Source organism: Tinamus guttatus, unplaced genomic scaffold, assembly GCF_059628265.1.
Source record: "Tinamus guttatus ecotype Peru unplaced genomic scaffold, ASM5962826v1 Tinamus_guttatus_pri_ptg000180l, whole genome shotgun sequence".
NCBI classification, from domain to species: domain Eukaryota; kingdom Metazoa; phylum Chordata; class Aves; order Tinamiformes; family Tinamidae; genus Tinamus; species Tinamus guttatus.
The window spans coordinates 1,319,845-1,343,279 of record NW_028288714.1 but is presented as its reverse complement, the minus strand read 5'-3'; the positions used below and the strand labels follow the sequence as shown (position 1 = coordinate 1,343,279).

The window sequence follows — 23,435 nt, the reverse complement described above, 5'->3', positions numbered from 1 at the left end:
ATTGAAAGGTTAAGGTTGGAAGGAACCTCTAGAGATCATCTAGTCCAGCCTCCCTGCTCAAGAAGGGACACCTAGAGCACGTGGCATGCGGCGGCACGGGTTTGGAAGATCTCCAGAGAGAGACACTCCACAACCTCTCTGGGCAGCCTGTTCCAGGGCTAAATCACCTCCTTTCTACATTAGTTGCTGCAAGAGCGTCTTAAGGTCCAGCTTTCAGATAACTGGGATAGTTCATGGACAAGAGTTCACATAAACACCCAGGAAGTGTGTGGATTATGCCAGTAACTTGAACAGCCTCCATCTATTTGCTTTGTCAGCTTTGTTGCAGGATCAATGCTGGAAATACATAGATGATGGCCAAGAGTCCTTCTAAGAAAGGCACATATATCACTTTTTGTGAAGAAGCTGAAAATATCCATACTATATTTTGCGCATCAGGAATGGCGCTTCATGACACACTGAATTCCAAACCCAGTTAACAGCTCAGCTATCTCATAGATGTAAGACCACATAAGATCAGTGGTCTGGGATGCATGAGCATGTCGGTTCACTTCATGGCACAGTTACCTCTGGATCTCAGTGCAAGGTGGTTTCTATGTGAAGTTCTTGGCCACTGCTTCCAGTTTCACTCCTTAGGCTTTTTATTTTCCAATTCTGAGTCAAAATGAGTGAAACTCTCTTTTCCTTACTTTAGAAGACAAATTATTAAATGCCTAATACTCTTTTAAGTATTGTAAAATAATCAAGATTCCAAAAAACAAAAAAGACTTAAGATAGAAAGTGCCACTCATGAAACCCACTTCATAGAACTACTTAGTAAACTTTGCCATTATACAGATACCTCATTTATACGCTATATAGAATTTCTGCAATAATGAGAAGGAGTTGGAGTTTTCTGCTGGTGATTATTTCTGGATTATTAATTACCTTTAAGTATCATGTAACACCAAGATTAAAATGCATTCTAAAACTTGACACTTCAACCTTATTAGCTTACAACAAGAGCACGGTAGCTTTAACAATACTATTTATCAAAGGTAAACTGCTTATTAAGACTTCTAATTATTAAGGTAGTGCAATCAATCTTCAGTAAAATTCCATTAGAGAGATATAAGCCCTTGAGAAAACTGCTCACTGACTCCTATGAACTTGACCAGTTTTGAAATGTATGAGAAATCTCTTTTTTTCCTCACCATGAGACACATATATCACTATCTGTGTTGGTTGTTGATATGACACTATACTCTTTTAGTCATCTTGTAGCTGCTGATATTCTTATTATCCATTTTTTGCAATGATTTTGTTCCAGGAGCAAATAATTCTACAGTAGGCAAGATAATTCATAAATCCAATAAATGGTACAATCCTTGCCCCAGTGAGCTTGCTATCAGGACAGTTTAGAGATGCTATTCCCACTCTAATGTTCCTCCTTATTGTGTCACTTGGGTGTCAGTCTCTTCAGATATTTATTCTACTTCCATTTCAATATGTAAACAGACTACTCGTAGGACTGTCTACACATTCTGTATATGCCCTGGTCTTGCCACCATTTAGATTTTTTCCATCTCTTATCCTATATGTTCATTTTGGCTATGTCTACATTGTTGGACTGGAAATACTTTCTTTCTCTCAGATTTGTGTACGAGACTCAGCTGCTAATTTTGTGATGGGATGACACCTGAGCATGCATCAGTCCTTTCCTCACCCATTTCCTTTGGGAGAAAACCCAGGCGTGAGAGAAGCTCATGCGGTGGCATGCTCTGACCAGTCTCTCAGGCTACATGATGAGAGGCCCAGGACCGTGTGACACAGGTGTGATTTGTCCACCCATCACATAGACATTGACTCTGACTATTGACCTCCTTTCTGCTTTTCCCATTTTTTAGGCAAGAATATTCCCCAGGTGCACAAGATGCACAAAGTGTCAAGATGATCAAAGAAAACAAAGACTCTCACTATCATGAAACAGTAATGCCACCTTTGGATGTATTTCAAGATCAGGTCAAGACTATTCTTTATACACTTGCTCTATTTTGACTAACTGGCTCTTCAGAACTGCACTGTGGAGCCCAAGATAACAGAGACGAAGGGAAAAAGGCCCCCAACGAGACTTCTTAGTGGATGTATTATTACTCATTTGTGTCACAGAGAAACAAGTGCATATCTGTTTGATATTCTTTCCCATTTGTGTCACAGAGAAACAAGTGCATATCTGTTTGATATTCTTTCCTATGTGTAAAGAAAGCAGCAGATGTTTTGCTCTGTTTTGACAAAATTCTGACCACGAGAAAGAGTGGAGGTAACCTGACCTGCTGACAGCAGAGAGTTAACTCCAAGTAAAGGAGTGAATTCTTTTACCTCAGATGAATCATAACTGTTTTTCTAGGAGCTGCTCAATGTGGTGACAGGTTGTTCAGCACTAAAACAAAAGCCTTGTTTTCAGTTTCTGTTGCTTTTCCTCCCATTATCTCTCACTTTACAACAGCATTTTGAGCATGACCTCCTAGCATTCTGGATTTCTCTGTCTCGTCAAGATTATACCTTTCCAAAGCTCATCTGATTTTTTTCCTTTCATTCATGCCTCATAAGATCCAGCATCAATTTACTCCTTATAATTTGTCCTATAAATGATTTTTTTGTTTAGTCACCCCAAACTAACTCCAAATCATTTTTTGGATTAAGTTGAATTAAAAAGTACTTCATTACTATATTAGTCATGCATTGCAATTTTTATAACAACCTAAACACGAAAACTATCTTTATATTGAAGGTTACTTTAATAAAGTTTTACAGAATGAATCTCTTGCTCAGAGAAGAAACAGAAAATTGAAATAACACATTTTCTTATTCTCCATTGCAAGAACTTATGCCTTATTTTTCACTTGACTTAAAATACATGAGGATTTTATGCAAGAGCATACTACTCAAGAGCGACACACAGCAATCCTTTCATTCATTTTCCATCACAAAAATCTATTAATAAAAACATGGTCAAAGTTAGAAGAGGCTGCAGATAATGAGGTTTTCTAAAGGTTCTTTGAATGGAATTCAAGCTTTAATTTATTGCAGGTATCTTTGGCCCAGTGAAGCCTAGAAAACTTGGAAAAGTTTAGTGCTTTTCAATAATGCTTGAGCAGTGAATAAAGAAATAATAAAATTGTAGGATAATAGATTTGTTTTAGGCTTTTTTGTTGTCCTGAAAACACAGAATCATTTCTATTATAGAGTGAGCTTATCCTTCTGAAGAATATTTTTAGGTTAATTATATTTTGCTTAATTACAACACCATTCTGTGGAAGACTTTTTTTTATTTAAATTAAGTCACTTTAGAGCAGAAAGTCTAAAGAAGACAAACACATACTTAAGACAATACAAGAATTTTCATTGTAGAATAATCATAAGTACATTGAGCCACCCCATACATTTAAAAAGCTCATTTATAAATTCTATGGTTAGAATTTCATTAGGCAGTTAAAAAAACAGCACTTATATGCCTTATATTGCAGATTACATTTAATAGGGTCTTGGAGCATTGTATATGAATATCTATCTGCTGCATTTCTACATAGCACCTTTATTTCCACACCCACTCAGTTCTCCAGGACTGTTCCAGAAAGATGCAATTAAGAAATCAGCTGTACTGAACATTTTTTTTTTTTTGATAAAGTAAGTACCTATTCAAATAGGCATCTCTTTTGTTATATTCCTTCTGTTCGGCTTCACTGATTTTAAAAACAAGTTATAAATAGGAACGAAAAATTCTGGACATGCTACAAAATAGAAGACCAAAGGTTACAGTATTTCATCCCTTTGCAAAACCCTTTATTCATTTTACAAGCCCCCACTGGTACCTATGTTCTTTCCCACTGACAAAGTGATGTATTCTTCCCATAGCATACAGAACTCCTCAGCTTTGTCATTCATGTAAGTAAGGTTTTCTTATAAGCCATTTTCTGCCAAGTTAATACACCAAAGCTTTAAAGGTGGAATACAAGAGCTTTTTAAACCATTTCAGGGTACCTTTCTTCATACAGCCAAGAAGAACTGCAATCCATTTAAGAAGTCAAGTGCCTCATATAAAAAGAAGCATTTACAGTATGCAAGGTTGTTTTTAAAGCAGTTTATTTTCTGTGACGGTTTTGGCCCAGCCCTCCAGTTTTCAATAGCATTTAACTCATAGACAGAAATCTTAATTTTCTCCCTGCAAAGTGTAAGTGACAGTTCCTTATGTAACAGTCCCCAAAGCTTGAATGACTGTAAATAGTTATTCAGGTTTCATTATTTGCTCTTGACTCGCTTATAATGGTTTAGTGTTGTGATAATGTGATTAAATGCTGTGACTTAGTACAAAGCAGTAGAACATTCAATTGCCATCTGGTTTAGTTTGACCGCAGAATATGGCCAGTGCTCATAATGGATGCTATTAATCAGAGATCAATGTAAAATTGGAATATGTAGGTTATGGACACCCGATCATCAGACCTCCTCAGGTATTAGATGAAAGGAACGTTGTTGTTATTATCCAGTGAATTATGCCAGATTTTGGGCTGCTCTGGTTTGATGTATAAGCAAGATCTAAACACTGCTGTTGTTATCACTCACACTTCGTTTAAACACAAGACACAGAAGTGTATTTATCTCAAACTTTGGAAGTATATCGAGGCCATGAACCAACCTTTTTTGAGCCAAAACTGAGTGGGAGTATCTATCCTCCCTAATTTCAGATTTTCATGGGATGGATGCAAGTGCAGAGATGAATGATGCCTTCAGATCTGCAGAGGAGGATGTTGGGATGTGCTGCAGAGCACAGCTATTTGCAGTATCACCTTAGCATCAAATACGGCCACTGTAAAAATGGGTCTGATTTGGTTAAAATCTCACCTAGAACATAATTTTTCCCCATCTCCTACTTACGTAGTCCTTAAAATTTATGTACTCTATCTTGTGTGCTGAAGGAGAAAATCTCTTTAAAAATATCATATGAGATTCAGGAACTTGCTTTCCTTAATCACACTTTGTGGAGTTTATAAACAGCTGACAAACTCATGACGGTCTGTTGACCAAACACTGGAAACTTCAGGGGTTGAATATAGTGGTCTAGACCTTACTATTGCATATCACTTTGGTTTTTAAGCCACTCAAATGTAAATAGAAGGAGCATCCATATTTTAGGAGAAGTATTTGGATCAAATATTGCTCCAAATAACAAAACTCTTCACTCATATTTTGAAATCACTCTATGATTCTATGATTTTTATATGATTTTTTTTTACACAATTCAAAATATAAGGGTTTTGTTTTTGTTCTTTTCCCCCCAAAGACATGTAAATTCAATTATTATATTCATTTGTTTTTATTTGTTTCTTTAGTAAGCTCTGTGTACATACCAGATGGGAAATGACAGGGCTGTATATCTCTGTAATTTCAACATCTCTACGTCTTTTTATAAAAACACAAACTTATATTTATAAGGGTCTCCAAAATGAAAATACATGCACTTTAGGCAAAATGTTTACAGTTTGCTTATCCACATAACAACCATTTCACAGATCCCGAAGTATTTATTTTCAATATTGAACTTCTTTTTATGGTTGATCCACGCTCTTTCAAAGCTGTTCAGTTTATACAACCAGTAAATTACTTTCCCATAATTGCTGTAATTACAGTCCTCCTCATATGCTCACACTCATCTCAGAATTGTGCTAGTGTTCAGTAACAGAAAACCTCATGTTTATTTAGAAGACAACATAGAACACTCCGTTAACTAAAATATCTATTTGGGAGGCTCTTTAGAGTTAACATAATGTGATATTATGGTGGTTTAAAAGGCTGTAGCAACATAAAGAAGGGATTTTAAAACTATATATAGCTCAATGAAACCTTAAAGTGTTAAAAATATTCCTCTTCAATATCAGGATGAAACCATGGTCTTTGAAGACTCACTGTATAATCCCTATACTGTCTAAGTCATTATTTCTGACAGGGGAAGTCCCCATTCTCCTCTTCAGCATCTCCAAAGAGATGGTTGTTCTACGCATGGGTAACTTTGGAGGGGACCTTGCTTATTTTGAAATGAAATTATATTTTACTTTTTCGGTTTAAGTTTCATCAAAAGTAGTATTTCCTCATTTACAAGCCCTTCTTACTGTGTTCTACTTCTCACTAGTATCTATAAAAAAGCAAGCCAGTTATTTAAAGCATAGCTACAACATTTCATTACTGGAAATACTCACAATCCAGAAGACATAGAGGACCTGTTCTTAAATTGTTTCTTATTTGTGAATTTGATCAAAGTTTCCAGCAATGCCTTCCCTAATTTTTACTGTCAGTGTTGATGACACAAACCTCTTCTTGTTGCCTGTTCCAATTTCCAGACTAAAACATTTCAAAAACACAAGGAAAGAGGAAGCCCTCAATACAGTTATAGTGATGGGACTGTAATTGCATTTCTCAGGACTTTGTAAAGCGTTCTGTTCACAAATACTTCCCATTTCCTCATGGGTACAATAAAGCTTAAATATGTTAAAAACAGCATTAATTTCAGAACTCAGATCAAAGCTTCCTCCTGACAGTAAATCTGTCAGATTATTTTACAGAAAGTTACCATCCAGACTTTGTCTTTACCTCTGCACCTCTTATCTCTCCACTCCTGTTTTCTCCTGTCTTCTTTCTTGTTTTTTTTTTTTTTTTTTTTCCATTTTGTTACCATTATTGGTGCAGGAGCCTTCTTAAAACAACCTTTACCATCCTTAACAGCTTTTTTACATCTCGTCTCATCACTTGTCTCCTTTTTTTTCCATTTTTATTGCTCTTTTCCTCACTTTGTTCTTCATTACTTGCAGCTTGTAAACATAGTTAAGTAAGTCTATAAAACATTTTGGTCTATGGAGTATAGGACGATGATGTGTACAACACATCCATCAGTGAGATGTCTTTTAGAAGAAAAGCTGAAAATTAAGATAAAGCAAAGTAACAATTTCTTCATGTTAAAGCATGAAACAGGAAAAATGGCACAAGTGCAACAGAAAAGTTGAAAATTATACATAACTAATGTCCTCTAACATTTCATACAAAGACTAATGTTTATGTATAAGAGAGCTTGCGAACTAGGAGTTAATTTACAAACATTAAAGCTAGAATAATCAACTGTTCTATTTGGTAAGCATATAAAGCATATGACAGCTTCTTTTCTTTAAGGAGATGCACGCTTTTGCAGTGTTATGTGACATGTAATTGTAATGAAAAATTCAAAGGAGACTCTTGGGGTGGAGTGGCATGTAAGAGCTTGTGCCTATCTGGTAGTTATCGGCTGCTACAAGGAGAGTTGGAGATCCCATTCTCTTACACATCTCATCCTTGCTGTTGGTTACAAGCTCCCACAGCTTATTTTGAAATGGTTCTATCATACATCAGCCTATGACTGGTTTGGCAATACATCAAGACAACTCAGTAATCAATTGGAAAACAAACCCAGTTAAAAAGAATTAAGATGCAGGGGACATGGATTATTTTGTGGTTGGCTAATGACCCTGTTCACAACTCTTCTGAGCAGCATCAAAGGAACTGGTGCAAAAGTGCATCCATAAGAAGTCACAGTGATGAAGAAAGGCTAAGTGATAAGACATCCCTTTTTCAGCAGCAGTGGATTCAGTCTCAGATAAAGTTATGATTTGCATTTGTGGTTGGAATAGCTACTTCCTGAGCTAATGCTGCTCACTAAACCAGCTGAGAATTTAAAATAATTTTACCCCTGAAGAGTTAGCGTTGTAACAAGTAGATAAGCTGACTAAAAAAGAAAAAAAAAAAGGAAAAAGTCAGGAGGGAAGCAGAAGAAGCACATCTACCACTTTTTGGGAAAGTCTACCACTTTTGGCTTAGTCAGTCAAAGTGGTAGCCACTTTTGTCTTCCAGTTCTTAGACTTGAACACCCTTATCAAGAAATTTCCCGTTAAGGCCATAGTATCATATTCCTGCTAAATCTACCTAAAGGTTTACTTATTAAGACTGAAATCCTCCTTGTATACAATGTCCTTTGTCTGTAACATGATATGAGTCAATTCAGCTAACTGAACGAGTAAAAAGCTTGTCCCAGTAATGTGGTAGGACTAGTTTTTGGCCGGTCTGGTCTCACAATCTCTGCAGGCTCAGAGGACTGCTGCCACTGGAAACAGAAGTGGTAAATGCATGTGGTGAAGGCAAACATCAGACTGACCTGTTCAAGCACAGCTATCCACAGTTTCCTTGTATGGTAATATCAAACTAATCTCTTAAATCACAGTTTGACTACGGTTTCTACCACACCACTTTCCTAAGAAACTGTCTTCTCTCCATGCCATGTGTAAGTCCCTGTGGCTTATTCCCACCCTGCACTGCTGTGTATCTGTCTGCATGATCACAGCATCAGAGAACAGCAGATGATACAGTGGTACAAACATGCAACTGGCTGCTGTGTGAGGGCTGACACAAACAGATTAAGCACAGATAGTGCCAAATGTGAAACTGTGGTCATACAGAGATTTGCAAATACAGTTTGCTTGTGCACCACCTTCATAGGGCTACAAATGTTTTCTATCATACCTTCCCACTCTGTGACTTATCATATGCTTAGAAGAAAACATGGCACCAGCCCCAGTTCCTCTTCCTATATGAGATTAGTAACAGCAGATCCAGGTTCCTTCATCCAGAAGGACCCAAAAGAGGAGTCCTAAGCCAAATAAAATGTGCTTAAGCCAAATAAAGCTCAGGTTGTACCTTAACTGCAGTATAAAGACGTTGCAAAGCATCTTATCAATATCCATGTTTTACTGCTCATTCAGTTTTTTTACAGTGTGACCTGAATTTCCAATACATAAAACCCCCCTGTGCATGCTGTTTTGGGAATAGTCATGCACTGGTAACAAAAGGTGATGCTTCACTAAGCAGATAATCCTCCATTTAATCATGAGATTTAAACCTAATTGTTGAAATAGTGGGAAGGCATCTGTAGGTCATCACAATGCTCCTGTGTTTCCCCAGCAATAGCAATTCACTCCTCAATTTTCTGCAATAGTTAGAAAATAAGGTATCTTAATTTAGCAGAAATACTGATACACACCCAGAATTTTCAGCAATGCCCATGTGTGAAAGTGGAATCAGGTAAAAACAAGTTTGCATTTGCTAAGGACCTATTTACATCCAGACTTGGTTCATACAGGTGCTCCATCTGGGTCAGTGATCATCTGCATTAACTACATGAATTCTGTGAAAATTCTGCACTTAATGTGTTAGGAAAGCAGGAATACATCTGCTATTCTCCTGGCCTATGATCAAGTAAAGAAAATACTGTGCTTCTCAAAGGCCTAGGTTTTATATCTCTATTTAATCCAGTAAAAGGTGACGTAGATTTGCAGAGTATTGAATCACTATTTCTATCAAACAGTAGTATAGTAAAAAACTTTGATCGGGATGGTGTCTAATCATATTCTTGGCACTTTCTCTAAAGTCTATGAAGACATTTCCTCCATTCCTCTCCCTCCACCCAAAAACAACAACAACAACACTCACATTATTCTTCAAATAGCAGTTAATGCCTCTGCTTGAATATGGATTTTTAATATAAGAATATTTTAATGTTCTTAAATTTTCCTTCTTAAAAAACCTCCTAATGCACTCTTTCAAACTCCCTTACCTGCCATATTCTTCAGTGCTTTCAGTGAATAAATAAGAACAATAAATAAAATTCATCTGCATATATCATGCTGAATAGAGCAACTATAGCCCTTTATATTATCTTTCACATATATTATCTAACTTTTCAAGTTCTGTCCCTAAAGAGATCAGCTACAATATACAATAGTTTGGACTTGATGAGCTTGGTTTTTATCTTTTTTATTTCCCAAAAAAATCTACTAAAAAAAATAAGTCAAACAAAAAGGATTTGCTAGTTTATCTGCATCTGTTTAAAGGAATGGAATTTGATAGATAACTGAAACACTTTACAAATGAATAGCTATAGAATTCAGGCTGAAATGAAGACAATTCAATATGTGTCTGATTTACATTGAAAGTAATGAGATCTCATAACTCATTTCAAATCTTAACTCTTTCACGTGAAGTACTATGCCACTCTAATATCTATTTCTTCTATTAATTTCAACAGAATTTCCATAAAAAGTGAGGAAAAGCACAGAGTGCTGTGATGCGCCACTGGAGGGGCAGATGAGATTCTTTCAGGTTCCAGGGTTAGTTGCACTGAAATCAATATATTGTCATTTGTCAAGTGTGTCATGTGCCAAGAGATAAGAGCTTAGAACAGAGTTAAAAGTATAATAAAGCTAGAAACACAGCAGAACTGAACATATATACACCCAACTGAGCTCTACAGTTCAGCTCTACTATATGTAGTTTTAAAAGTATAATAAAGCTAGAAACACAGCAGAACTGAACATATATACACCCAACTGAGCTCTACAGTTCAATCATGGGTGTGTGGTAGAATGCCCTTCCCCTCACAGGTCATCCCTCCAGTCTTGTTTTCCTGAGATCCTAAACAGCAGGTGCATGGTACAGCAACCACTCTTGCCCCTTACAGGTCGTCCTTTGGTCTAATTTTCCCTGCTTTCTCCTCATGGTTTCTCCTCACTATATCACTGACATCCTTGCTAGCGGATGGGTCCTTGGGTCCACTGACCAGCTGGCCACTTATCCGAGTCTACACCGAGGTATGTGGCTTGCTCCCTTTCATATCCAGCCAGCCCGGGGCCACAGGGCTCAAATCAACACCAAGGTGGACATCAGCAGGTCATCTCCTCCTTGACCCACAGCTCTGTTCCATGGGTAGCAAAAAGTGTCATTGAGATGTCTAAAGTGTGGGTCTGCAGTGTCACTTGTCCTTTGTCTGGATTTGTCAACTATGGGGTAATTAGAGGGAGTGCCCCAGGCTGCAGCAGCCCCACAGTGTGGTGGCTCTGGCCCTGCTGCACCACCTTCATTAACTCTTGGGGAATGCCACAGAGAAAACCCTTCTTCTGTAGGCTGTACCTTCTGGGGTCCCACACTTGCCTACGTGGCCCTTGTCCAGTGCATATACTTCAACTACCAATGCAATAACATTTTGCTTGTTATTTTAAAGAGTTATATTTCTAGAAGCATTCAAAAGCAATTTAGATGAGGAGCAAATGAAAAGCTAATTATTTTTTCATGTTCATCTTAGAGATCTGAAATAATATTTCAATTCTTGAAGGTGTTGCAGCAAACACTAAGCTCTATTCTAAACTGCAGTGAAAGAATTTTTGGAAAATCTATCCACTTCCTCTCTCAAAAAGTAAAAACAAAGAAAAAAATCCTGAAATCCAGTACATCGATCTATGTGTCTTTTACCTCTCTTGCAACAGCTTAGCACATATGTACAGAAAATATGAAGACACAACTCTTCAATAAAAGTTATCATGTTTATAGCTGAAAATAAACTGAGCTGGAATGCTAAAACATTAGCTGAAATATACAAAGCCTGATTTAAGGAAGAACTGTTTATTTCCTATGGCATTTCCAGAATAAATATATCTCAAACTATATGTAGTTTTATACATAAGCATTCAAAGTTTGAACACAAAGAACTTCTCATGACACATGGATTTTGTGGCCAAGCTCGGAATAAAAAATGAGAGATGCTATCCTTCTGCAAAACACTGTTTATTTTCGTTCCTAACAAATATAATATTCTTCACATTAATCACTTATTCAGAAAGCCAAAGAGGTAAAAACTACAATAAAATACAGTGCTTTCAGAAAAATAAGTTAAGAATTGCTGCAAATAGAAATGCATTCCCTATGGCATTGATTAAGCTATGGTACAAGACTCCTGTGGGCAACACACTTTGCATATTTATATGGAATATTGAAAATCATAAAGGGGAGTACAATTTAAAAAAATGAAACAATGTGTCTGGGCGTTAGTAGAAAGGGTTGCATTCTTGCCATTCACATTGCATCATAGTCATGAGTCTTTACATGATTTGGGCCTATAATGGTTCCCAATAAGATAAGCCAGAGATGAGAACAAGATGAAAATTATAATTCCTTGTGATATACTTCAGAAAAAGCTATTTGCAACATATTCTTCTGCTCTTAGATTACTTATTTGTCAAAAAATGTAAGTTATATTTAACTGCTGGTTTCTCTTCTTGCAAAGATGAGCTGACTAGAGGTCTAGTATCACAGAATCACGGAACCATTATCGTTGGAAAAGACCTTCGAGATCATCAAGTGCAACCATACGCCTTTCAACACCGTGACTCTTAACCATGTACCTAAGCATCTCATCTACACGTCTTGAACATTGCCAGGAGCCGTGACTCCACCACTTTTCCCACGAGCCTCTTCTGATGCTGCACCACTCTTTCCATGTAGAAATTTTTCCTAATATCCACCCTGAACCTCCCTTGGCGTAACTTGAGGTGATTTCATCTTGTCCTATCAGTAGTTATTCTGGAGAAGAGATCGACCTCTGCCTCACTACAACTTCCTTTCATGTAGTTGTTGAGAGTGATAAGGTCTCACCTGAGTATCCTCTTCTCCAAACTAAATAACTCCAGCTCCCTCGGCGCTCCTCATAATGACTGTGTTCCAGTCCCTTCACCAGCTTCCGTCCATCTTTGGGCACGTTTCAGGGCCTCAATGTCTTTCTTTTGTGAGGGGTCCAGAACTGAACTGGTGATTCACACAGTATTCGAGGTGTGGCCTCACCAAAGCTGAGTACAGAGAGACGATAACTCCCTAGTCCCACTGTAGTAGTAGCCAGTTCACCTTGAAGAGCAGCAGCAATGCAGGTAGAAACAGAAATAACAGGACGCAAATCATATCCTGACTTGACAATATCACTAGATTTCAAATAAATGTGAATTAGACTTGAAACTTGGCACAAACTACACTTACATTACCTAATGGACTTTATGCAATGCCACATAAAGATTTATAGTAGTAGATTAAAAATGGTGATTCACAGACTATGCACAAATGCACAGTATAGGCTAATTAGCTACAACTAGTACAGCTCTGCTTTTGACTTCATGGGCCGTATAACTAGATATCAAAATCCTCTTGGTAAGTGGATGTGAAAAACTCTCTAAATTTTAAAATCAAGAGACTTTTTTTTCCTCCCTCTTAAAAAGAGAAAAATAAATATTTAGTTTCTTTATCCGTCAGTAAACAAATGACTTGACCAAATTAATTCATTCTGGATTATTTTAGAGATACATTAAATATCAGTTGAATCAGAGATCTTCATGTATAGTTCCTTGGCATTTTTCCATTACTAAATGATTTGCATTAGCTAAAGTTCTGCCATTCTTTCTCTTCTAATTTCAAGCTAAGTAATTTATCACGCTACTGTTAAACTTCTGTAGAAGAGGTTTCGTTACAGCTGAAATGCCAAAGAGGCTTCCTAAAAAGGTGATAGCAGATATGATTACCATAGTTGTGTATCCTTGTAATTTTTTTAAAAATTATTAAATCTATATACATGTCTCAAAACATATCTTTCAGAAAAGTAGGCTTTATTTTCTTTTCCTTGCAGTTTCATCTGAACAAACAAAATGCAATATGCACTTCAAAAAAAGGTTGAAAGATGTTGCAAGAATGTGGTAATTGTATATAGAGAAGACAGTAAAAGTAATATTATGAAGTGACTCAAAATTATTATTTTAGAAGTGATTTATCCAAGTGTAGTCAACTTGATAAAAGGAGGATGTCCGTCATTAATATCTGTGACAAAAGATCTCCAGATTATTAAAATATGTTTTTAGTCATCAGCATAGCTTGGAGCAGCCATCTCTCATGCCTCCTACAGGACAGGCTATGTCCTGTTTAACAGCTTCCTTTAGCCAGTGTATTAAAACAAGGATGCTGAAGTACAACTAGATGCCAGTGGCAATGATAGAACCTAAAGGTTCTATCAGAAGTCTGAAATCTACAGTAAGATTTTCTGTTTCATTCTACCTAATACATGCTTCATTCTAGTCCATCTATGAAATTCAAGTTAAATACCTGTGAGCACTCTGTGTTTTATTGGCTCAGGCTCAGGATAACCTCTTGACCTTTTTGGGCTGTGTCCATTCACCACAGTATATCATTTGGCTTGGAAATGGTTTTCATCTCATTCAACAGCTGAGCTAAGTGCAGGATGCTGGTGTAACCTTCACACTGGAAGTGAAGTCACCTCATTTCATACATTACAGTGAGTTGCAAAGACTAGTTGAAAACGATCAAAAACCTCTCATTCTCATTTGAGAATGGAATAAATATCCAGTGGAATCAAAATTTCATTCTGTATTTTTCAAGCTAATGGTTTTCCCTACATAGTTAGCTGTATTTTAAGAGTTAACAAGACAAATAGGAAGGCTCTTTACCACTACTGCAAACTGAAGTGTGATATTACGAAGGCGAGTTACTGCTGACATGGAAAGTTCAGTATATGCTTTTGGTGGCTAAGTGAAAAATGCATGCCATGAGAGTTTAAACTCCCATCAGTTAACCCGCAATATAAATGACATTAAGAGATACCAAATGTTATATTGTAGAGCAGGTGACACTGAGTAACACAGAGAAATATGAAGTTTAAGAGCCGAGATTTTCATACTATCTTTACATTTTGGTGACTTGATTACATCTTTTGCCTACTTGCCTTAGCTGCCTGAGTGCTTTGGTAATTTTTTAATAAGCACCAAAAGGAGTGAAAATATATTTTGCAGAAAGAGAAAGCCCCTTTTATCCAGTCAGTTTAAGCTCTTATGGATAAACTCATATTTAGCTTTCCCTATTGCAAAAATAGCCAATGAATCTTAGCCATATCAAGTTCTCTCATGCCCCTCTCAGCAAATATAGTTCTCTTGACCTCAAAGGGGATAACACTTTGTCAGCAAGACAAAGGAAGAAAATAATACCTTTTTTTTTTTCCCAATAAGAAATAAAATACATATTTGCAAGAAATGGAGCGCAAACACATATTGCAAGAAGGGAACCAGTGGAAACCTTTCCAGAAAGAAATGATTATTTTCTGAATCTTTTGTTTTACTAAAATTCTGTTCTTTCTGACAGCTCAAACTTTTTCCTCCAATTCCTGGCACTGATATGGGATATGTTATACAGTGATGTTTATTAGACTCTGCCAAAACATGAGAAATTTATGGTCTAGTTAACACATTTCGGTTTTCTATTAGCTTATTCTTACAAAATTCTTTCTGAACCCAGCACGTGAACTAAGCAAGCTTTACTCTGGTACATCTATTTATATGGAGTGGAAAAAAAAGAGATTGTTTATATTAAAGATTATATGTACTTAGTATAATGTCTATACAAAATTTAGTATTTGAATTAGTTTTGTCGGTTTATTTTAGAAAAATCCTCTGAGATATCACAGACTAGTCATTATCAGGTAAAAGCAATGACTCAAAAATCTAATACAAAGAAAATCAATGGCAGTTTTGCTTTTACTTCATTGAGATAATTGATTTGTACCTATTACTTTATACCTATATATGAAGTATAAAAAGTATAAAGGTATATAAAGTATAAAAGGTGTAAAAAGTAAATTATTTTCAAATATGCCTGAGTTTTTAGACAATGGTAGGGTAGACAGGCTCCTTATTATGAAAAAAAAAAATTCCTCAGAGTTACATGCATCTGTTACATTTGCTGGAGAATGAAATTTAACATTTGTTTTTAATTTTAAGCTTACAGTATCTGAAAGAAAAGGATGAATCAACCTGTCACCTAAAATATTTTCACATAGTTCTAAATTCTGTGTTCAATGTCAGAAAAATGATTCTTATTTACTCAAATTTCTAAAACAGGCTGAAAATAATTTCTATCCCTATATGCACATTCCAAGACAAAACATTTTGAACATATAATTCTAAAAAGACTTTGTCCAGCTATGCAATCTCAAACTCAGCTGAACCCAAGCAAAAATAAAATAGAGAAATGGATACAAAGACAAACCGTGCAATATTTAGTATTTAGTAAGCAAAAGTCAAACTTCTGCATCAGTATGTTTTCCCTTAAAAATAGGAGTATTTGCAAAACATAAAATTCAGATCATATGAAGTTTATCAATAGAGACCCAGCCAAATGTTGATGTAAATGAAGATATGTTTACAGAGAAAATATAATTTTCAAGATTCCAAGTGTAGTACAGCATTTCCTCAATAAATACAATGAAAGTGACAAGTTCAAACTAATTCAATGAATATCTGCGCTCTCCTGCCTGTAAGATTTAAAATAAATCTCTATTTTACTTTGGTGGATAACTAAGCTTTTCTTAATTTGGCCTATTTTTATGTATTTCTGCTAAAGAAAAAAAATACCTAAAGCAAATGACGATCCTTCAAGAAACAGCAGCAGTATTGAAAGAATGTGTTCCACTCCCTGAAAGGATAATCAAAACCGCAGTTCTCTCTAAACTCTTTGCTTGTCACACAGCAATAAAAGCTAGTTACAAAAAGCAGCACAGACTACAAGAAGGGAAGGAGTGAGGTTTACAAACTGGCTGTCTAACCAGATATGTTTATATGTGAGATGGGCATCAGCTGCAGTATGGATATAGCATTTTAGTCTGGATAATGCCACCTAGAAACATCAGACAATTTCTCAACTACATTTCAATTTAATTCTAAATTATACGTGCATATGTTATCTTACAACATATGCTTGTATGCTTCTTTATTCGATCTTAGGTATATGTTTGTATATGCTTTATGTGATATTTCAAAAAGTTTATGGTTATAACTATGAGTCTTCATTTTGTCCTGCAAGCCATCCATTCAGAGGAATAGAAAAAATATAGTATATTAGAATCTTACACATTATTTGCTAATATTGCTTTATAGGAATCTGCTGTTGCATTTATTTTCAGCTTAAGCTATTCTGTATTTGGGAAATCTTTTTTTTTCCCTTCCTCTCTCTCCCAGTAATTTACCACTACAGAAACGAGTGGGGAACCACACATTCATTCAGTTGGTTCTGTAATCCTTGAAAAAGTAATTGGATTGAAGAGACTCTTTCAGGCAACTCAGACATATGTAAATGATGAAAGAAGCATCTCTGCCAAGTGCTGGTATCCAGGTGTGTGCTCCGTTCACAGCGTTTCATATGTCAGAGAGACCAGATGCCCCAACCCTGGAAACCAGAGCGGAAACTGGACCAGGTAAGACCCACAGTATTTTCCAGCTGGCCTCTGACCCATGAAATGGGAGAGCAGCGTGGTGCCTGAGGGATATCCCAGCAGGTAAACAGAGATGTAGCTTTACATCAGTATCATTAATAGATCAATTCCTTTACTGATGAGGAAACACTTCTGAGGTGTTAATATACATAGCAGCATAGAACAAAATGACCATTGCTGTTTAATGCACTCCTGTAGGCATGAATTCCCTCGAGAGCACAGTTATGGACGTGGAAAAAAGCAGCATAATAATGCAAAAATCACACAGTATTTGAGTAATAAGCAATGAACATATCCTCTTGTTTCTAATGATGGCTCATGTAACACAACTGTGTTCACTCATTGCATTCTGAAGTGCAGTGTCAAAATAGCTTCCCCAGCACTTCCTCTGAATATAAACACAGAGAAATTGGCTGTTCTGTGCAACCTCCAAACTGAGCTAATGTGCACTAAACAGCCATTTCACTTTGGTGTGAAATGAAATGAAGGAATTGAAGATGTGGAAAGGAAATAAATAAGTAAACAAAGACATGCAAGACATAAGTCATCATTTGTGTTTCATTATAAAATCTTCCAAAATAAATATAAATATTTTCCACATATATGTATATATTTACATTTCTATTTTATATATACATTTATGTGTGTGTGTGTGTGTATATATATATATGCGTGTATATACATACACACACATACACACAACAGGTTATTCTACCCATCCTCCCTGGCTTTTGGGAAACATAAAAGAAAGTTGGAAAAAAATATGGATTCCATTGTTTCATTTATAATTAGGGCTGGGCTGCAGAACCCTTAGAGCCATCCACTAAAGTCTACCCCTTTGGCTAAGGGAATACTGATTGGTGTATGGGTATCCAAAATGAGTAGAAAGATGATTAGCACTAATTTAACATTTTCCCTATTCTCATTCCGATGTGTGGCAATCATGGTTTCATTAAAGGTGCCACTATGCATTTTGTTACAGAAGAAATGCAAGTAAGGATAATTTTAGCCTGAACAATTAAACTTTTGTAATTGAAAATAAGGCTTTATAGATTTTGATTTTTAGGCTGCCTTACCCATGAAGGCATTCTGTTTTCATCAAAACACAAGATGCATGTTATGAAATTTCAGTGTTCAAGTACAATTCTATGCCCATCAAAAGAAAATGCATCTATTTCTGCTGGACAACCTGATCTTGGAGTAATGGCACTCAAGGACTATAGGAAGCTTCTGCAATACCTATCCATAGAAGTATTGCAATATCCCTTATTTTTTCTCCTGGAGTCCTTGAGAGACACTAACATATAATACCACAGCATACTTTCATATAACGGTTTGAAGAGAAAGGTGGTGAGGCAAGAAATTCAAGTGCAACCAAGGTTGCTAAAAATCCCTGTTTTTCACTCTTAGCACGATCAAGCCAGAGAAAGGCTTTTATCTACAAGAGATTTTACAAGGCTTTTAGCTACAAGAGATGGACAGCCCCTAGTATGTAGTGCAAAGGATATAAGCATCAGATACCATATGTTGCAGGAAAAGGAGAAGAAAACAACCCAAACTTTCGTACAGGTTTCCTACCTTGGTGCACTTCTGAAGTTTCCTACATTCATAAACCAATATGTAACATCATACAGCTATGGCTCTGCTTACTTACAGTAGCAGTGCACATAGTAATCCTTTACAGTTTTCTTTATCCCATTACAGATTTTTTTTTTTTTTAAATGAACAAAAGAATGGGGCTGGGAAAGCACAGTTATTCTGTTAATAAACCAATAAAAACCCCCACAAACACATTTGGGTGGTCTCTTGAAGCTTAAAAGGAAAATATTTATCCTTGTGCTTATACATGGAAGAGAGAAATTATATAGTCTTGAAGGCTTTTATAGGCAGTAAATCAAACTGATTGCATATTTTCATCACTCTAAAGCTTTCATTAGGAATGAGTAGTTAAGGTTTTGATGGGAGCTTTTACTTAAAGTGATTGAGTTGCTATAACTGAGATTGCATAAGCTCCATTTCAAGAGGTTTCCTAAGGTAAGTGCCTGAGTCATGCTGATGTGAAGAAACAAGAGAGGTTCTTAAAACACAGCAGCAAGGAAGTTTATTAGTAGTTCAGAACTGTTACACTGACAGCAAGTGGAATAACTTTAAGGCTGGCAGGACAAACTTTTGCTGAAATGTTGCATATAAGACTTTCTCCCGTGGCTGATGTATATGAGAGCACTGGGAGCAAGAGGTGACTTCTGCTCTTCATGACTGGATGTCATCCTTCCTGGCCATGAATAAAGTTGGAGAAAATCATATCTGAGCAAATTATATGCTGATCTACCCTGTTACACTACAGAAGTGGTCAGACATTGAATATAGTGCTAGCACTTGCTGTCCAAACCAAGCAAGAGCGTGGGCATGGACGAGCACCAGTGCAATGGCAGCTCGCCATGGATTGCAGCAAAGCAGAAGTGACTTGCACAAGTGCAATACTAGTATACATTTTAATGACTAAATACAGTAACAGAGCTTTTATGATATGCTTTAGATGTCTACAAAACAAGCGCACGTACAATCATTGCTGTGATTACAGCCACTATCTAATTTTATCCTCTCACATTGTTTAAGCGTGAGCTATCATATTTAGCCCACCTTCTTCCTTGACATAATCAGATTTAGTATCCTCTACAATTTTATCTAAAGAGAGAGAAGAAAAATAAACACACAGCCAACAGAGAAAAAAGTTCTGCATATGAATACGAAACAAACTGTGGTCACTTTGCCTCCGTGGGCTCATGGATGAGCGAGTACAATGACAGAGCGATGTGTGTGTTCTTGCATGTAAATCATATTTCTGCAGGTGCTAGTTCTGCAGCTTAATGAGGGCACCAAGGGAAAGCGTGGTGCCCACTAAGGAGAGCACGCTCCTTGGCTGTCACTCCTGCTTGAGAAAAAGCGCAGTTGATGGGAATTAACTGATCAATCTTAGGGAAAGCTAGTATCAAGAAAAGAGGAAGAGTCACAAGACAGAAACAGAGCATGAAATACAGGGTAACTAGAGAAAGAACAGTGTTGCTAAAACTGAACATAATTCCCCAAGATAGTTAGGTTCTGAGTCTGTGCAACTGGGAACAGCTTCGTCTCCGTCTCTTCTGTGTTTTCATGACAAAATGAACACTGGGATCCTTGGGTAAACCTTCATCACTGCTAATTGATGTAGCTCCATGGAGAGAAGCATAATTTGCACGATATCCTTTGGGCTATGGGACATAGGGAAAATTCTCTTTTCCCTATTCCACTGAAGTAGTCAGATTCTCCTCTGAGGTATATTTTTTTTGATCCAGAAGTACAGTTTTGCTCTTCAGTCTTTTTATCTTTTACTTTCTATTTTTTTTCCTAAGACTAATGCAAGGGAGATCACAAGTTATAACTAAAGACAAAACATCACAAGCAAGCTTTGTCAAAATAGATATTTTCGGAGCTATAGTGGCTTATTTACTTCTAAATACCTCTTGAATCAATTATAGCTGGAAAAAGAATTATTACTTTTAAAAATAGTATTATATTTTTGTTATGTTGATTGTTATTGTTATATTTACTATTATTATGGCATATAATTAGTAAGGGCTATGTCTCCTTTCCTTGCTAAACCCTTTCTCAGGCAAAATTCTGAGTTTCATAGATATTCTGCTTGAAGATTATGTGATATATTTGGTTTTTATTGTGCCATAACAGAAGCAACAAAATACAAAAACCCGTAATGAAATGTTACACAAAAAGGACACAGACCTTAAGGTGACACAAATAGGAAAAATATAATAAACCATGTGTCATGCTGCTGCAGCTGTTTCACCTCTTACCAATTTTCACAGTCTATAAAACCTTGGAAAGCACCAGATGTTTAGGGGAAGCTGTCCCATTCTCCCTAGCTTTTAAAGTGGATGCAAGATTTATTAGCACTATATAAATGTGATTTCAGTCCTGAGTTTTGTATTTATAAACTAGGTGGAATATGTAATGTATCCTGTTGGCAGAGACCCATTTATGTTCCTCTGCTCCTCCTCACCTGTAGGCTTTGGGCACGGCTGAAGAATTAAAGTAGCTACAGAGAAATACTAGAACATATATACCAAGCTATGATATTTTCTTAGAGACAAACACATCTAAGAGTTTTCTCTCAGTACAAACTTTTGCCAAAAAGACCTTGCAATACACAGATTAATAGCTAAGCAAAACTGTCTTGTTGTGTATGAATATGCACTAACATTTGGGAATCCTGCCTACGCAGAGACTGTTGGTGCACAAAATTATTTTCTTTGCCTAGTGCATGGTTCCTAACATTGGAACAGGGATAAAGACTGCTCATGCATAGTTTCCAATCTTTCATAGCTCAGTGGTGCTGCAAAATGTTGCCATTCGTTTTAATTCAGTGAGTAGAGGTTTTGTTGTGTTTAGTACTAAGGGAATTGCATGTGTTATTAGAAAGCCTCTGACAGCTGTCAGAGACAGAGACAACTCGCTGCATTTCAATCTCACATAAAGGAAGGACTAAGGACCCTCATCTTCAGCAGAGCTGTCAGAAGCCACACCAAATGGGATAAAACAGAATACCTTTTTCAAACATAGGAAAGTCTCTCTATATGTGTCTGTTCCTTCCCTATCAAGTTGTACATGGAAATTGTATAGAGAGAAGAAAGAAAATATCTCCTGATGTATTTGTACTTTACACTGCCTTGCCGTCACTTACCTGAAGGCATAATTGCACAGCAGCTTTCTTTCCTTTAAGGAAGCACACAGTGTATTACATGATGTTTAATACTTAATTAGGACTATCTTTCAACATCATTACAACTTTTCATACAATTTTTCTTTTGTGAGAGCGGGAACAATCAGCATATGCACGACGCATGAAGACGAGGGCTTTCCACCAAAGACACCAAAATCCCAAATCTATAAGCACTTGTACACTGGCAAATGCACAAATACTCCCTGCTTAGCAGTCTCACCGAATTCAAAGCACTGGGAAAGAAAATCTTAAGACATTAAACCTTAAATTCCAGCTTTTCTTTTGAACAGACCTTATTTACCTTAATAAAAACTGTGCTTTTTTCTTTAATTAAAATGCATTTCTAAAAGCCTACATTATCTTCTTTTTCAGAATTGCTTACAGTTTGCACCTGGTTTACTGCCAAAAGGGAGTTAGTTTCCACAAAGTCTTCAGCAGCAGGTAGGCATTGCACTCCCATCTGCTGCTACTCAGCATTCTTATGGATCACCTTCTCCAGCCTACTCTTTCCTTTCACACCAGTAATCCCATGCGTATCCCTCCCATACAGCACTGCTTCTCCTAGTGGCTCCTTTAAATAGTTCAAGGGACTGAGAAGGCATGTTCATTAGCGTTAATTATTTATGCTATTTTTAAAAATACCCAATACTCCTTTTCATTTTGCTTAGTCTGATTCATTTTTTCATCCTGTTTTCTTCTCCCTGCCATCTTGCACCACTTGTATGCTGAGTAAAGTGAAAATGCATGAGTCAAAGTCGAGCTTTCAAAGTCATGTTGTTCGATGGGATTTGAAAAGAAAGCAAAATGAGATTGCCCCTATATCATCTTTCCAAAAGTAGAAACAAGAATTTCCTTCCTTCAGTTATAATAAACACACTTTTCTCTCTTGTTTTACAGCTGCTTCTATCTGCCAAAAATCAAGTTTAGGCTTTCTATATTGATGATGTTCATTAATGACTGATATAAATAGCTGCTTCTGGTCTTTCTACATTATCATTAGCCATATCTAATTCTGCATTCCACCTCTTCTGCATCTTAGCCTTGCATATGATGAAAAGGTACTTGAGGGTCTTATTTCTGTGTTAAACATTACTCTTCTGGAGTCCTTTTGCTCCAGGATATATGAATGGCTGTTTAAAGAGATTTCTTTCTCTTTTTTATTAGTTTACTCTAGTAAGAATTATTTAAATACAGCTGTAATAGCAAATTCCCTTAAATACAACTTTTCTATACTCCATTCTAACATATTGATTGCATGTCTGATGTTTTCTACACTGAAAGGAAAACATTAACATGTTTTAACTCAGAAAAGAGAATTAAGAATTTGCCATGCATGTAACTTCTTAAGTTCTTTGCTTATTATTTTAGCATTTAGGTAGTAACAAAACTAAGAAAAGCAGCAGTTACACTGTTGACTGGTTATTAAACAGTGGTATTATCTTTTCAGCTTTCAAGAGCCTAATT

The 23,435-nt window shown here is 36.4% G+C and overlaps 1 protein-coding gene across 2 annotated transcripts in view; it reads right to left on the bottom strand.

Annotated features, from left to right (window-relative positions):
• The window catches only part of GPC6 (glypican 6), a 686,072-nt gene that overhangs the window by 157,397 nt on the left and 505,240 nt on the right, over positions 1 to 23,435 (bottom strand). The window lies entirely within an intron of this gene.